This window comes from Arachis duranensis, chromosome 3, assembly GCF_000817695.3.
Source record: "Arachis duranensis cultivar V14167 chromosome 3, aradu.V14167.gnm2.J7QH, whole genome shotgun sequence".
Lineage (NCBI taxonomy): Eukaryota > Viridiplantae > Streptophyta > Magnoliopsida > Fabales > Fabaceae > Arachis > Arachis duranensis.
Genome location: NC_029774.3, coordinates 75,739,992 through 75,746,653, shown reverse-complemented (window position 1 = coordinate 75,746,653; position 6,662 = coordinate 75,739,992).

The following is a 6,662-nucleotide window of genomic DNA, read 5'->3' as shown; positions in this document are numbered from 1 at the left end:
GTTCATAGTAGGAAGATGGTTCTTCTTGGTAGGGTTGTGGTGGTTCAATGTTTTCTACTCTTTCCACTTGTTGCACAAAACACTCCATGGTTGCTTGAAATTGATCCAATGCTTCCTTGAGACGATCCCTTGACTCTTGTTCCTCTTGGATTATATGATTAGGATCATGTGGCTCTTGGATCAACGGATATGAGTATTCTTCCATGGGAGGTTGTGGTGGAAAGTAGTATTCATCTTGTGGTTGAAAAATTTCATTTATTGGAGGTGGTTCATCTTGGTAATAATATGGAGGGGGTGGCTCTTGAAAGGGTTGATATTGTGGTGGTTCCACATATGGCTCATATGGCTCAAAAGTTGGTTGGTGTGATGAATATGGATTGGGGTCATATGGAAGTGTTTGGTGAAAATAGGCTTGTGAGTGTGGTTGAGGTTGATGTTGAGGATATGACTCATAGGCGTATGGTGGTGGTTCTTGGAAGTCACAAGGTGAGTCACCATAGCCATTGGATTGGTATGCATCATAGAATGGTTCTTCTTCATAGTGCATTGGTGGAGGTTGTTGCCATGAGAATTGGTCATATGCATATGGCTCCTCCCACCTTTGATTATTCCATCCTTGATACACATCTTCATTGTAATCTCCACTTCCTACAACATAGTTATAATCACACTCATAGCCAAAGTGAGAATTCATGATGAAAAGAGAAGATAAAAACAAAAAATATAGGAACAAATAAAGAGAACAAACTAAAAACTAACAAAGAAGCAAAAAGCAAACATATTCACAATATTCACATATATACAACAACCAATAACATAACACCATTACAATTCCCCGGCAATGGCGCCATTTTGATGAACGGATTTTTGACGGTTTAGAATTTCACAAATGAATTCTCGTTGCAAGTATAGTTTCTAAACCAACAATAATCCTTTCATACAAAAGATTGTTTGTCACAAGTAACAAACCCCTAATTTTATAAACCGAAGTATTTAAACCTCGGGTCGTTCTCCCTAGGAATTACAATAAAGTGCCTTGTTATTGGTTAGAAATGTGCTTTGGGGTTTTGGATAAGAACCATGAAAAGTAAATGGCAATGAAAATGAACTAACAACTATAAAAGGCTCTTGGCAAGGTATGAAAAGTAGAAGTCCTATCCTAGTTGCCCTTCTCAATTGTGATGAGAATTGTTCATAGCTACCACTTAGTTAACCCTTACTAAATAAAGGAAAGTCAAGTGGATGAATTGACTTGAGGCACAAGTCCTAGCCAACTCCCAAGGAAAGACTAGCTTTAGTGCACTCCAAACCAATTAGCAATCTCTCTAATTACCAATCAACAAAGGAATTAGATAACTCAAGTGTCACTAATTACTCTACCTAGGCCAAGAGGAACAAAATCTATACTATATCTAGAGGAGGCATTTCAACAAACACATAAAAGGCAATAAAAGTAAACAACATAAATTGCAAGAATTAAAGAGAGATCTAACTACAAAGGCAAGAGATCAACAATAGAAAAGCTAAGAAGAACAATTGTTATGAATTACCTGTTATTGAATTGAAAGAAAATGGAAGGAACAATAGTAGATCTACAACAAAGTATAAGAACAACATAAAGGAAATTACAATAAAAGAATGGAAGAAGAATGAATGTAACAACAAGGAATTGAGAAGATAGAAGTAGAAGAAGATGAATTAAAATCTAGATCTAAGAACTAAACCTAATCTTAATCCTAATCCTAGAGAGAAGTGAGAGCTTCTCTCTCTAGAAACTACTTCTAAAACTAAACTATGACTAATGGTAACTAACATCTAAATTATGAGAGTATGTTCATTCCCCCTTCAATCCTTGGCTTAAATAGCATCAGAAATGAGTTGGATTGGGCCCACAAGGCTTCTAAAATCGCTGACCACGTTTTGCTTTAAGTGAACCAGGTGGCAGCAACGGCGCGTGGCGTGGGGTTTATCAATGACTTAGAGATCCTTCCACCTGCAAATCCTCCATTTATCACATGGACATGTCTCTCCAGAGTGTGAGGTGGCCGTTCAGTTTGTCCGACCTCTTCATCTCTTCTCCTTTTTCTAGGTTCATCCGATTTGTTGGCTAAGTACCGATCTAGTCGTCCCTCTCTTGCTAGTTTCTCTATGACATTCTTTAAGTCGAAACACTCATTGGTAGGATGTCCGTAGATTTGGTGCTACTCGCAGTATTCTATTCGATTTCCTCCTCCTTTTTTGCTTTTGATTGGGCGAGGTGGATGATCTTCTCTGTGTGGCATATTTCTCGGTAAACATCCACAAAAGATACCCAAAGGGGGTGTAACTATGGTATTTTTTAGTCTTCTCTGCGTGTTGGTCTTTTTTCTTCTTGGACTCTTTGTCCTTATCCCGAGATGAGTAGGAGTATCCAAGTTTTGAGGTTTCCCCTAGTCGAGAGTTCTCCTCCATGTTAATGTATTTTTTTGCACTCTCATGTACCTCGTTTAAAGACGTAGGATGTTTCTTTGATATGGAGAGGCTAAAAGGTCCTTCTCGTAAGCCATTGATGAGTCCCATGATGGCTGCTTCTGTTGGCAAACTTTGTATGTCCAGACATGCCTTGTTGAATCTTTCCATGTAGTTACAAAGACTCTCCCGATCTCCTTGCTTGATTCCTAATAAACTTGGGGCGTGTTTGGCTTTGTCCTTCTGGATGGAAAATCTAGCAAGAAACTTCTTGGCTAAGTCATCAAAACTTGTAACGGACCTAGGAGGCAAACTGTCAAACCACTTAACTATTGTCTTTGTTAGGGTAGTCAGAAAGGCTTTGCATCGAATGGCGTCCGAGGCGTTGGTGAGATACATTCTGCTTCTGAAATTGCTGAGATGATGGCTTGGATCGGAGGTACCGTCGTATGGGGTCAAGTTGGGGGCTTTAAAATCTTTTGGAACTTTAGCTTTCATGATTTCTTTGATGAAAGGATCTTGATCCTTGTGGGACCTGTCATCGTGACCGGGCTGGATAGTTTTGGTTTTTAGGTCGGCTTCGAGTTTTAGAAGCTTGTCCTCTAACTCTCGGCGTCACCTAGTTTCTCTCCGAAGGTCCCTCTTGGCTTCCCATTGTTGTTCGACCTCTTTTTTGAGCTATTAGAGATGATCTTGTTGAGCTTGTAGTACCTCCATGATTTCTGTATTTGGCGAATTCTTGTCTTTATTTGGTTAAGATGCATCTTTTGGTGTGCTATCCGTGTTCTTGTGCGGCGTTCTATTCTCTAGATCGGAATCGTGGCCGTTGTCAAGGTTGTCCGCCATGATGATAGGATGACTTCCAGGTTCCCCGGCAACGGCGCCAATGTTCTGAGGGTTACTTGAAACTGTAGGTCGATCTCGGACGAGATCTGCGGTGGTGTCCGATCCGACTTGTTGGACTTGGTGGTGCTGCAGATCCTTCGTCACCAGAGGGGGGTGGTACCTGCAAGAGACTCCGACGCTTAAGTTAGCACGTGCTTTAGGCAGGTGTTTTATGTAGAATCAGAGTATGAGTTATACCTGGGTGCTCCAGTGTATTTATAGTAGTGTGGAATATCCTTTCTGGAGATAATATAGTTATCTTATCTTATCTTTTGGGTGAAGCTATCTTATCTTCAAGGGGAACTGCCCTTATCTTTCTAGGCCTTGGCTGCCTTTAGATTTGAGCTGTGTCCCTTTGTCTGGGCCTGCTTGGGCCTTATAGTCGATTTGGCCGAACTCTTTTTATGAAGGGGTCGGGGAGCCTGATCTGAAGAGGTCTGGTATACGAATTCGTAAATCACACTTTTCACAACTCCGCAAAGCTGACCAGCAAGTGCATTGGGTCATCCAAGTAATACCTTACGTGAGTAAGGGTCGATCCCACGGAGATTGTCAGCTTGAAGCATGTTATGGTCATCTTGTAAATCTCAGTCAGGCGGATTCAAATGGTTATGAGGTGTTGATAATTAAAAGATAAATAAAACATAAAATAAAATAAAGTTACTTATGTAGTTCCTTGGTGGGAATTTCAGATAAGCGTTTGGAGATGCTTTGTTGCCTCTGAACCTCTGCTTTCCTATTGTCCTCATCCAGTCATGCGTACTCTCTTCCATGGCAAGCTGTATGTTGGTGGATCACCGTTGTCAATGGCTACCATCCGTCCTCTCAGTGAAAACATGTCCTCTACGGTTTCCCGCATGGCTAATCAGCTGTTGGTTTTTGATCGTGTCGGAATAGAATACATTTATTCTTTTGCACACTGTCACTGCGCCCAATAGTCACGAGTTTGAAGCTCGTTACATTCATCCCATCCCAGATCCTACTCAGAATACCGTAGACAAGGTTTAGACTTTTCGGATCTCAAGAATGCTGCCAATTGATTCTGGCTTATACCACGAAGGTTCTAACATCACGGATTCGAAAGCTCTGTTGTCAGGAGAGGTGATTCAGATCTGTTGGTCAGAGACCAATGAGAGTATACTCCAGCTATCGTCTAATGACTACGTTGAACATCATGTAGACCGCTTTGTGGTTGTCAGGCACACGGATCTTGGCTAAGCGAGTAACGAAGATTGGGTGATTGTCACGGGTCACTCCTTCATTCTGACTTCACTGAATTAAGTACAAGAGTATATCTTGGAGGAGAAGTAGGCATGAATTGAATAGAAAAACAATAATACTTGCATTAATACTCGAGGAACAGCAGAGCTCCTCACCTTAATCTGTGAGGTGTAGAAACTCCACCATTGGAAAATACATAAGAACAAGCTCTAAGCATGGCCGAATGGCCAGCCTCCCAAATGGCATAATACAATCGAAATAGGGTTCAAAGACTTGATCTAAGGATCGAATAATGTTGCAAAGATGTGAATACAATAGTAAAAAGTGCTATTTATACTAAACTAGTAAACTAGGTTTATAGCAAATGAGTAGATAGTGCAAAAATCCACTTCTGGGAAACACTTGATGTGTGTTTGGGCTGAGCATTGAAGCTTTCACGTGCATAGGCTCTTCTTGGAGTTCAAACGCCAGTTTTGGTGCCAGTTTGGACGTTTATCCAGCTTCGGTGCCAGTTCTAGCGCTTTATGCCAGAAAAGGGTCTCTGGTGGGCGTTTGGACGCCAGTTTGGGCCATCAAATATCAGATAAAGTATGGACTATTATACATTTCTGGAAAGCCCAAGATGTCTACTTTCCAACACAATTGAGAGCGCGCCAATTGAGCTTTTGTAGCTCTAGAAAATCTACTTCAAGTGCAGGGAGGTCAGAATCCAACAGCATCTGCAGTCCTTTCTCAGCCTCTGAATCATATTTTTGCTCAGGTCCCTCAATTTCAGACAGAAAATACCTGAAATCACAGAAAAAAACACAAACTCATAGTAAAGTCCAGAAATGTGATTTTTGCATAAATACTAATAAAAATATACTAAAAAGTAACTAAAATATACTAGAAACCACCTAAAAATAATGCCAAAATGCGTATAAATTATCCGCTCAACAAGGTCGGTCATTTCACCTTCGTTTAACCCCGGTCGTACAGCTCGACCCAGGGTATGAACAGGTATAAATACTAGTTGTTAGCAACCATCTCAATCAACTGTAGAGCCTCTTCAGTGGTTTTTTATGTGAAGAGATCCTCCTGCAGAATTATCCATAAAAGTCCTCGCAGCCTAAGTAATCCCATCATAAAAGATTTGCAACTGTATCCAGTCTGAAAACATGTCGAGAGAGCACTTTCTGAGCATAACCTTGTAGCTCTCCCAAGCTTCATAGAGAGATTCTCCTTCTTATTGCCTAAAGGTCTGAACATCGGTCCTTAGCTTGGTCAACCTCTGAGATGGATAGAATTTAGTAAAAAAATTTCTGACCACATTGTCCCATGTATCCAGGCTCCCTTAGGTTATGTATCAAGTCACTGCTTGGCTTAGTTCCGTGCAGCAAACGAAAAGAGCAACAACAGATAAACTTCAGGATAGACTCCATTAGTCTTGACTGTATCAGAAATCTGCAGAAAATTAAAGATGAATAAGTTTGGGTCTTCCTGCGGGAGTCTATGAAACTGACAGTTTTACTACACCAAAGTGATGAGTTGAGGCTTCAACTCAAAATTATTAGCATTCACAAGGGGCACAACAATGCTACTGCCATAGAAAGTGGGATTGGAGCAGTGTAAAAGCCAAGAGTTTCCCTAGGTTGCTCAGGAGCATTAGGAGCAACAACGTTGTTGTTGTTAGGCTCCATAGTGATTTCTTCAGTTCCCTTATCATAATCATCCTTGAGACTTTCAGTAGCTCTATAAGCTCTAGCCTGCTGTTGGTGTCTTCTAACAGCCCTTTCCATCTCAGGATCAAAATTAAGAAGAGGTTCCTTGTCCCTATTCCTACTCATAAACAAACAGAAAATAAGAAAAAGTAAGAATATCTACATAAGGAGTGAAGAGAATTTCCAGTGAGGTAAATCGGATAAAAGAAATAAAATAAAACAAACTAAAATAAGAAAAAAGAAAAATTTCGAAAATAGGAAGAATTTTAACAAAAATTTCAAAACTAAGAAAGGACAATAAGAAAATAAAATGAATAAAACTAAGGGAAATTAACACAAAAATTACAAAAATTAAGAAAAATAAGCAAATTAAAGCATTAAAAACGTCTAATCTAGGTAATCAAACAA